Here is an 11,551-nt window from a genome sequence, read left to right as displayed (position 1 = left end):
TGCCTTTGAAAAACAAAGGAGGGATACAAGAAATATTAATTGCATTAAAAATGCACGTTTTGTGAGATTTGTAAGGGGTCCCACCCATATGGGAACATTTTTTTAATGCTGTTCCACTGAACACAACCAATTGTATTCGGCACACTTGATGTCTGAGGGTGAATAAATTACGAGTTAAAATCCCAAGGCCATAAATCGCATTGCCAGCTAATTCGCTGTTTCAACAGGATCTAATAATCAGTCCTGTTGTTTACAATAGCTGATTGGTTGTTTTCTAATTTTAATTTGTATCTGAATTGCAACTAGATTCGACACATTCACTCAATTGGTAGCAATGAGGGACAGTCTCTCCTTCCTCTACCCCTGTTAGATATGCAGTGCACCACTCATTACCTAGGGCCTGGCACTCTTGCTAGGGTCAGGGTGTTCTTCCTCTAGGGACAGTTAGAACATTGTTTTTCACCTGTTCCATGGTAACAACGTGTCACTTATAGTGTATACCAATCCATTTCTCCCAAAGAACAGTTTTTGTTGTGATATAAAATATATGCCATCTTCTGGTCATGCAACCATGATCGCATGGAAGGATTAGCAGATTTCCTAGGGGTTCCTGCATCTCAGCAATCGCAGCAGGGAGGAGGGGTGCAGGCTGACATTTTGTCCTAAAAGCGTCTAATGGCTAAGGCATTCCTTTCTAAAAGGGATGTTTTGGAGGTGGCCAAAAATGTATGGCTGAAACTACCCCACCTATCCATAAACGCCTAGATATATGGTTCAGACAAATCGAGGCTGAGTGGTTCGCATGTAGAGAACCAACCTGGACTGAGGGGGGATGTAGCATCCCTACATCACCTAACCCAATCGTTCCAGAGTCTGAAAGGGGAGCTAGATATTTCTGTCATAAAGCACTGCAGGACGTTGTTGTTTTAACACAGGGACTAGGCACAGATATCACAGACTGAAGGCAGATGAGGCACTTTTTGGAGTGAAACAGCTGCAAGAGTTGTGAACATTTGGTACAAGGAGCTGCAGAGACTTCCCTACACCTTCTCTCATGAAAAGGCAAGTTTACTAAATATTACAGAATATATTAGAGGCTAGCCTTAACTGACATACCCATTATGTGCTAAGGTATTGGGATAACACTTAACTGGATTACAGTTGGTTATCACCGACATGGTTGGCCATTTCCTGGGTGGACTTTGATATAGTAACCATCACCCTGACAATGACACACTCCCACTTCACAAGTTAAACTTTGTTTAAACTAAACACCCTGGGTGGTGGGGTGGGTTCTGCCCTTTTGTACCCCCACATAAACCACATACCCAGCATATTATCTCAGCCAAACCCTGACTTCCGCTAGAACATTTGCCATGGGTGATGAGGCACCAACTTGGTGCTGGGCATACACCGAAGCCTCTACACACTGGTGTGTGTTGTACTCACTCAGATGAGCCAGGTGATCAGCCTGCATGTGGAAGACCATTTACACTACTGGGCCACCCTGTGGGTAAAAACATGTTTTCTTATGCTTATAGATTGTGTCTAAAGTTCAAAATGAATTTCTCGATGATGATGTGGGGCGATGTTTGATCCCTATTCTAACAGTCTTTCCATGAACAACATCCTCATGATTGCACTTCCTACAATTTGACTATTTTGCTTTGGCATGGGCAGAAAGACTCAAAACATGTCTGGCACCTTTCCGTGCCAAAGATCTCTGTGATCATGTGACCCAAGAAACTAGTACAATCCGGAATGCACAAGAGGACCTTGTGAGGAAATAAGAGGATGACATGGGGCAGGATCCATGAACCCATTTGGTGGGAGCATGTAGAAGGTTCCATCATGTGATCTGTTCCACTGTCACCTGCATCTACCACAGCCTATTGTAGGTAATCGTTGAGGTAGGAGGCCCTCTTTGCAGCATGCAGGCCTAAACTGTGAATTCTGGAATGTTGCTGGTAGGTTTCATATCGGTCTCCTGATGTTGACCTATACAAGCAGAGATTTGGACGGCATGTCAGGTTGCTGTGTTGAGTTCCTGTGGTGTGAAGATGTCTGTCTTTTGTCTTGCAAGACCAGTACAGCTGTCTGTTTTTGCTATAAACCTAATCTGAAGCGGGAGTCTGGTTTCTCAAACACCCTGGAAATGCACTGGAGGGACAGGGCCTCCATATCCTTGTCCTTTATTGCTTTATCATGTATGTTCTGTCTTGTTTTCCGTGCAGGAGCTCATGTGGGACTCCTGGTGGTGCAGCCCTTCCTCTTTTTGGTCGTGGTGAACAGACCCTTGGGATACCCTTATGGCACCCATGGGTAGGGGTACAACCCTATACTCATAGTGTATGTTTTTGGGCACCTGTGTGTGTTCCGCTGAGCAGGATATGTGCTGGTGGCAGCTCCATGCTGAATTTGACAGGTGCTCCGAGTATCCTCCATTTTGGGATACCCAGGCCCTGCCATTGGAATCAGTTGATTCCTGATAGGAACCAAGATTGCCCCTATGGCCTCTTGCTTTCTATCGCCAGTTAGCGTGTTTACCCAAAGTCCCGGGAAGCCCCGACTCTGTCCCTTGCCCCTGACTGGCTGTTGGGTGGAAGTTGCATATATGGTATTGTGGGGAAGTCCAGGCCAGACCGGCTGGAGCCTTCCCAATGACTATGTCGTGGGTACGCTCATGGAGTGGGAACTGGGTGAATGGAGTGTGTGACGAATACGCATTTCCTGTTATGGGTGCCTAGTATCTGGTGTTTGACACAATGACTGAGGCAGCCCTGCCCGAAACTGGTACGAAAGCAGTGTGGAGTGCTGAATGGCAGAGTGCTTGTCTGAATCTGGGGGCCTCTCACTGATGGAAATCGTTCAGAAGCTTAAGTTGATACTTGATGCTTAACCTTGAAGCCCGTTGGAAGAAGAAGAATTGCTGCTGCTGGCCTTCGCTAATCTGAAAGCTGTGCGACTGTCAAGGAACTGATCCAAGCGAGGACCTGGCCCGGAGATCTCTTCCCGAGCTACGAGGGACCATCGTGCACCAGCTGATCTTTGCCAAAGCTCCCTGGACATCAGACCCTTGAGGCTGCCGACCGGAGACTGGGGCCGCTGTGGAATCACAAAGCAAAGCACCCGGACATTGAAGTCCATCACTGTCTATGACTGCTGTTGCCGACCGGAGCGGCAGTGCTCCTTTGCCTAAGAACATTGAAACAAGGACTCCCTTGCTCATCATCGTCGACCGCTTTTATCCTAGCGGAGAAAGTCATGGCCATTGACGACCGAGGAGAATCCGCCGGTGGGTTTCCCGCCACCCGAAGACCACAGAGACGCTGAGGACCGACGCACTTGCTGGGCCAAAGTTCTTCACTTACTCTTTGCGGTGCACCTCAGCAAACTCTCGTTGCTGAGGTGCACCGCAGGCCGCAGCTTGCAGGACGCCTTTGACCGATCATCAACGAGCACCGCTAGAACCAAAGCTGCTGCCGCAACTACAATGTTCACCCTTTTCTTCACAGAATCTTGACGCCCTGTGGCCCCTGCCTCAAAGGGAGTGCACTCAAGAAGGGCCCGTAGACGACTCACCCAAGAACTCTACGAAACTAGGTACGTTGGGGTCGTGGAACCTTTTAGAAGGACTCAAGACTATATGGAGCATAAATGGACTGGGTTTGCCAAATACGCTTTATTAGAGGTTGCCTAGGTGGGGGGGATCCGCACACAGAAATGTGTCTAGTTGGTAGGGACCCAGTATTCTGCCACTGCTTGATTTAACTTGCTTTCTTTCTGCAATCTATTGTTGATTCATCTTATAATCTGATTAGCATTCCATATGAACTGTTAGCAGTTGATGCATTTCAAAGGAATCGATAGTTAAGAGTGGTACCACGTACATCTGTATATATTTGCCATTCTAGTATTGCCAGAGTACAAAGTGTGTCATTGTGTATAAAACGTTGAACCTTATTTATATAAAGACTGTGTTTTCACTAACATAGTGTGTGGACATTCCTTTGTGGGTGCTTGGGTACTACACTGTACTTAAGAACCAGCCCACATCACCTCCTGAGAGCTTAAGCCTTGATTGCTCGTCCATGGCTACCCTATAGAGAATCTTGGCTGGGGTGCTCTGTGCTCCTACTCTGCTATATAGAGAGCAGGAGTACAGATACCCCCCTCCAGTCTTTACACTGGTGGCAGCGGTGGGATGCTCATGGTTTTAAGAATCAGTGTGTAACCTTGCCACTTACAAAATATCTACACTTTGTTAAGCTGAGGTTTAGTTGTGTACAAGATAACTACATTACAAACAATGGAATCTATTGCAAATAGTAAATTGACTCGGATGAGCTTAAAGGCTCTCCAGAGTGCTTGTGAAGCAAGGGAGTTAGACTTTGAGGATAAGTCTAGGGCTGAGCTGATAACTGCCCTGGTGGACTAAAAGACTGATTGTGAAACTTGTGAAGGGGGGAGGGGTGTAACCATTAAGGCCCAGGCCCCTGGGAATCTGATTCTGGGAATGCCACCACTCCTGCTGCCTCTGTTCCAGCAATGTTTCTTCAGGGAATTCCTTGGAACTTGAATTGTTAAGGCTGAAATTGGCCTTTGAATATAGAAAGTTGGAAACTGAAGCTGAACTTAAGAAAGAGCAGTTGGCACAGCAAGTGATACTCAAAGACAAGGATCTTGAACTTAAAAAACAAGGACACAATGTCAGAAAATCCAGCTGGAGAAAGACAGAGTGGAGACTTCAGCAAAACCTGTTGAGGGGGGTCAGGTCCCCAGCCACCAAGTTTATGAAAGGCTTGTTTGTTGTGTATGTGGAGGGTTCTGATATCCTCCAATGGATTGAAGCGTTAGAGATGGCTTGTGGAATCCATGATGTTGATAAAAGAGATTGGGCTAAGTGTTTGTTAAGCAGAGTGCCTCAGACTGGGTATGACTGTATTCTGAAACTGAGTGTGGAAGAAAGGGGTCAGTATGAGTGCATGAAGTCAGCTTTGATTGCCAAGTGTGGCAAGACACCTAACCAATACCTTAAAAGGTTCAGGGAATTTAAGAAAAGAGAATGTGTCTTGGGTCGACTGCTGCACATAGAACCATGATGGGGTGGATTGATGGATACAAGGTGAAAACTTTTTTGAATTGTCCCACCTTGTGTTTTTTGAACATTTTTCTGAAGCCTGTTCACCAGAGCTGCATCAGTATGTTGCTGACCAGAACATTTTAGATCCCTTTAAGCTGGCCAGGCTGGCTGACAAGTGGGTCTCCCACCGGGTGTAAGGACTCCAGTGGGAAGGACAAAGACAAATAAAAGGGGACCTCTCCGAAGTCTGAGGAGTCCCAGATGCAATCACGGTACAGTAAGCCAAAAACTTCCTCTCCGAAGACCCAAAAATCTAGTGGGGATAAGTCTTATGTGGGTGGGAGTAAGAGTAGTGGTCCACCTGCTACAAAGCAGGCACCCAGTGGTTCCAGTACTGTACCCTGCATTCCTGGCACTTGTTGGGACTGTGGGGCTCTGGACCACAAAAAGGGTGACCCCCAAGTGTAAAGGTATTTGTATTTATTGTATTTATATAGCGTTTTACTCCAAAGCGCTTAAAAGGTAGGGCACTTGGAGTCCAGGCTGTCAGCCTGACCTACCCGTATCCCCCCATGTCTGAGGTGGAGGCCACTGTCCCCCCCCCCCCTACAGGGATCACATTTAGTGCTCTTGTAGAGATTTCCCTAGTGTCCCTTGGGGCCTGGGACCAGTACGCGGAAGTACTGGCAACAATCCCACAGAACACACGTAGGTTTTTGAGAAGTGTCCTCTTGAATGGCCAGCCTTCTACTGGCTTGAGAGACACTGGGGAAAGCATGACAGTGGTGGACAGGACCCCGCTCAAGCCAAAGGACTATGCAGGTGCTCCTCTGAGAACCACCAGGTTAGCTGGTGGGCCTCCCAAATTATTGCCTGTAGCCTTAATCCATATTACGATTGGCGACAAGAATGTGCCTGCTAACATTTTGTCCGGCAATGATTTAGCGGAAATGGGGATGATCACGGATGGTCTACCCATGGCTGCTGCGGCGGTCACCTGATCAGAGGTCACACCCGGTCTGGCTGCGAGTCTGGTACCCCCGCCGACTGGGAAACCCAAGGCACCAAGGAGGAAGAGCAATAAGGCCACCTCTGCGAAGGGGGCCCCTTCTCTTCCTGCTGCTTCAGCAGCACCCACTGGGATTCATGCTCTGGACAGGGTGGGTCCAGTGGTAAACCCAAACTCAACTCCTGAAGGAGACAAGGCTGAATACCCTCCTGCGGGAGAGGTGCTCAACCCAGAGGACCACCCAGACCTTCAATGCCTGTTGGCTGAAGGGGGACCCGCCCGGGCGGACTTCTGTAAGGATCAGAGAGTGCCTCGCTCTTGAGGGTCTGAGGAGACAGGCCCTTGCCCAGGCACAAGAAGTGCCTAGGTCATTCCGGATATGTTGGGAGGGTGAGCTCCTTGTTGGTGAGCCCACCAAGCCTGAACCTAGTGCCCTCAAGTAGGTTGGTGGTACCCCAGCTTTACAGGCCCTATCTACTGCAGTTGGCGCATGAGGTGCCCTTAGCTGGACATATTGGTTCCAAGAAGACTAAGCAGAGGCTCTCTGCCCCTTTCTACTGGCCACAGATGGGAGTAGAAGTGGAGTCCCACTGCAGGACCTGCCCAACTTGTCAGTTGTCTGGCAAGACTGGAGGAGGTGTCATTGCCCCACTGCAGCCATTGCCAGTGGATGGCACACCGTTTGAGAGGGTGGGCATCGACATGGTCGGTCTCCTTGACCCTCCCACTTCAGATGGACATCGGTTCATCCTAGTGTTGGTTGATCATGGCACCAGGTACCCTGAGGCTATACCCTTCAGACTGTTACTGCCAAGGTGGATGCCAGGGCTCTCCTGGGCATTTTCTCCCAGGTTGGATTCCCTAAGGAGGTGGTCTCTGACAGAGGATCCAACTTTGTGTCGAGTTGCATGAAAACCATGTGCAAAGAGAGCGTGGTAACCTAAAGGTTCTCCACCTCTTACCACCCTAGACCAATGGCCTGGTTAAGAGATTTAACAAAACTCTCAAAGGCATGCTGGGTGCTTTGGGAGAGCCCCTAAGGAGGAAATGGGATCTCCTCCTGCCATGCCTGCTGTTTGCTTACAGAGAGGTACCTCAAGAGGGTGTTGGTTTCAGCCCCTTTGAGTTACTCTTTGGACATCCCGTGAGGGGGCACTTTGCCTTAATCAGAGAAGGTTTGGAAGCCACCCCTTCAGGTCCTGCCAAGCAAGTGGGGGACTATGTGTTAGGCCTCAGACGGAGGATGACACAGATGATGGGGAAGGTGACAGCGAATCTTAAGGCGAGCCAGGAATTAAACAAATACTGGCATGACCTTAAAACATCACAAGTGGATTGGACTCCAGGACAGGAGACCCTTGTGATGGAGCTTACCACGCATCAAGCTTTGGCAGATAAGTGTACTGGACCCTTCAGGATAATCTCCAAGATGGGCAAAGTCAATTATCTGGTTGGCATGGGAGTCTCTGGGGTTGCCCCTCAGGTATGCCACGTCAACAGACTCAAGCCTTTCCATAGGCGTGCAGGGGTAGTGAGCCTCTTCCCGATTTGCTGCATAGCAACCCTCAGGATGGCTCAGTGGAGGGAGTGCATCTCTATCCAGATCTGACTCCAGATCAGCAGAGGGCTAGCAGGGCTTTGCTCCAGCAGTATGTGCCTCTGTTCTTGCTGACACCAGGCCTCACTCCACAGTGCAGGCATGAAATTGACACTGGTGACAGCGTACCTGCCAAAAGCAGATGCTACAGGATGTCAGATACAGTTAAGAACCACATCCAGGCTGAGGTCGCCAAGATGTTGGATCTGGGTGTTATTGAACCCTCAACCAGTCCCTGGTCCAGTCCAGTGGTCCTTGTCCCGAAGGCAAGTACCAAGGATTGGCAGTTCTGTATGGACTACAGAGGGGTTAACGCTGTCACCAATACTAATGCGCACCCATTGCCCATGGGTTGATTAGCTCGTGGATAACACTGGTGCTGCCAAATGTGTGAGCACCTTTGACCTTACCTCAGGCTATGGGCAAATAGCTCTGACAGACCACGCCAAGGAAAAGACTGCATTGTCAACACCTAAGAGCCTCTACCAGTTTAGAGTTGTGCCTTTTGGGTTGTAAAATGCACCTGCCACCTACCAGAGATTGGTCAATCATGCGCTCAGTGGGCTGGAGGCCTTTTGTGCGGCCTACCTAGACAACATTGCTGTCTACAGCTCCACCTGGGAAGAGCATTGAAACATCTGGATAAGGTGTTGCAGGCCTTGAAAAGGGCTAACCTCACTATAAAGGCCAGCAAGTACCAGATAGTTCAGAGGAAAGTCACTCATCTTGGTCATCAGGTAGGAGGGGTCAAATCCAACCTCTCCCCAGTAAAGTACAGGATGTACATGACTGGGAGACTCTCACTACTCAAACCCAGGTGAGAGCCTTTTTGGGCCTCAATGGGTATTATCGTAACTTCATGGCGGACTATGGAACCATAGCTGCCCCCTCTGACAGCTCTGACTTTGCCCAAACAACCAAGGAAGGTTAATTGGACAGAAGACTGTCAGAGTAGCTTTGTTGGCTTGAAAGAAAGTCTGTGTAGGCACCTGTCTTGTGTGCGCCTGACTACAGCAAACCCTTTATCGTCCAGACGGATGCCTGCGACACCGGAATTGGAGCTGTCTTGTCCCAGTTAGATGACAAAGCGAAGAAACATCTGATCATACACATCAGTAGACAACTCAAGGGTACAGAACTTAGGTGGACTACTGTTGAAAAGTAATGTTTCAGCATAGTTTGGAGCCTTAGGCGTTTTAGGCCCTTCCTTACAAGGTCTACCTTCAAAGTCCAAACAGACCATAAGCCCTTAAAGTGGCTTATGCAGATGAAGGGTGAAAACCCGAAACTGCTCAGGTGGTCCATTAGCCTGCAAGGGCTAGACTTCACCATTGAGCATAGACAAGGGAAGAGTCATGATAATGCATGATAATGCAGATGGCCTTTCCAGAAGGTATGTTGACCGTCTGGATGAGGGTGTGAATCTCGTGGGAGATTCAACGCCCTAACCTAAGTCTAGTGTGTGTGTGTGTGTAGGAGGGGCGGGGGGGGGGGTCGGCGGGGGCAACTGTGATGCTGGCAATGCATTGGAGGGACAGGGCCTCCATATACTTGTCCTTTATTGCTTTATCATGTATGTTCTGTCTTGTTTTCCGCGCTAAAGATCATGTGGGAATCCTGGCGGTGCGGCCCTTCCTGGGATACCCTTATGACACCCATGGGTAGTGGTACAACCCTGTACTCCTAGTGTATGTCTTTGGGCACCTGTGTGTGATACACAGAGCAGGGTATGGGCTGGTGGCAGCTCCATGCTGAATTTGACAGGTGCTGAGTATCCGCCATTTTGGGATACCCAGGCCCTGCCATTGGAATCAGTTGATTGCTGATAGGAAACAAGATGGACCCTGTGACCTCTTGCTTTCTATCGCCTGTTACTGTGTTTTCTCGAAGTCCCGGGAAGCCCCGACTCGGTCCTTTCCCCCTGACTGGCTGTAGGGTGGAAGTCCCATATATGGTATTCTGGGGAAGTCCAGGCCAGACCAGCTGGAGCCATCCCAATGACTATGTTGTGGGTACACCCATGCCGTGGGACCTGGGTGAATGGAGTGCGTGACGAATACGCATTTTCTGTTATGGGTGTCTAGTATCTGGTGTTTGACACTATGACTGAGACAGCCCTTGCCGAAACTGGTATGAATGCAGTGTGGAGTGCTGAATGGCAGAGTGCTTGTTCGAATCCACATTCTGTGTTGTGAGTGTCTGGATGGAGAAAAATGGCCTGAATGCACTCTGAGCCTGATTGGCTGCCTGAATGATTGGTTGCCTTAGTGTGACCCAGCAGAGTGAATGGGAGATCAACAGTATATATGGGGGCCTCTCACTGATAGAAATCGTTGAGAAGCTGAAGTTGATACTTGATGCTTAACCTTGAAGCCCGCTGGAAGAAGAATTACTGCTGCTGGCCTTCGCTAATCTGAAAGCTGCGCAACTGTCAAGGAACTGATCCAAGAGATGACCTGGCTAGGAGACCTCTTTGCGAGCTACGAGCATCGTGCACCAACTGATCTTTGCCAAAGCTCCCTGGAGTCAGACCCTCGAAAGGCTGCCGAGCGGACACTGGGACTGCCGCGGAATCACGAAGCAAAGCGCCCAGACATTGAAGTCCATCACTGTCGACGACCGCCGCCGCCGACCGGAGCCGCAGTGCTCGTTTGCCTAAGAACATTGAAACAAGGACTCCCTTGCTCATCATCGGCGACCACTTTTGTCTTGCTGGAAAAAGTCGAGGCCGCCGACGACCGAGGAGAATCCCATTTCCCGCCACCCGAAGAGCGCACACACGCTGACGACCCGATGCCCTTGCTGGCCCAAAGTTCTTCACTGACTCTTTGCGGCAATTAATTCTCGTTGCCGAGGTGCACTGCACACCTTAGCTTGCAGGATGTTTTCGATCAATCGTCAACGAGCACCAGAGGAACCGAAGCTGCTGCCGCAATGACAGTGTTCATCCGTTTCTTCACCGAATCTCGACGGCCCGTGGCTCCTGCCTTAAAGGGAGTACCCTCGAGAAGGGCCCATCGACGACTCACCAAAGAACTCTACGAAACCAGGTACTTTGGGTCTGTGGAACCTTTTAGAAGGACTGAAGACTATATTGAGCATAATTGGACTGGGCTTGTCAAATACGCTTTATTTACAGGTTACCCAGGTGGGGGGGATCCGCACACAGAACTGTCTAGTTGGTAGGGACCCAGTATTCTGCCATTTGCTTGATTTAACTTGCTTTCTTTCTGTGATCTATCATCGATTCATCTTATAATCTGATTTGCATGCCATATGAACTGTTCGCAGTTGATGCATTTCAAAGGAATCAATAGTTAAGAGTGGTACCACGTAGATCTGTATATATTTGCGATTATAGTACTGCTAGAGTACAAAGTGTGTTATTATTGTGATTGATATGATATGATATACAGCATTTATAACGTGCCTATACACACGTGTTTCAAGGCGGGACAAGGCAAGGAAGGGGGGAACAGAGGGAAGACAAAGACAACGATTCTACTAGGCCAGGTGTCATTCAGATCGCGCAGGTGCTTGGGAAGGGGCAAGGGGGAGGGGACAGTGCAGAACATGGGATAAAAGAATAAATAACAATAAGTAAAAATACGGCCAGCTGGTGGCAAGTGCTGTGAAAATATATTTAGTCTAAGTGTCTGATAGAAATACATGTTGGCCTAAGCACATTCGCATCGCACTATGACCCTATTGCCACACTAATGGTGACCATCTGCCATTTTGTTTTATTCGCCATCTTGGATGCAATGTTCAGTTCAGTTCAGTTCTTTGCTCATTTTGCCTTTCTCACTCCGAACGCGGTCGAAGACCGCCGCATGAACATTTAGCTAATTAGTCGGCAGGA

This window comes from Ambystoma mexicanum, chromosome 5q (genome assembly GCF_040938575.1).
Source record: "Ambystoma mexicanum isolate Mex_15411 chromosome 5q, UKY_AmexF1_1, whole genome shotgun sequence".
Classification (NCBI taxonomy): Eukaryota; Metazoa; Chordata; class Amphibia; order Caudata; family Ambystomatidae; genus Ambystoma; species Ambystoma mexicanum.
The sequence above is the reverse complement of the archived record's forward strand: the minus strand, read 5'-3'. Positions refer to the sequence as shown.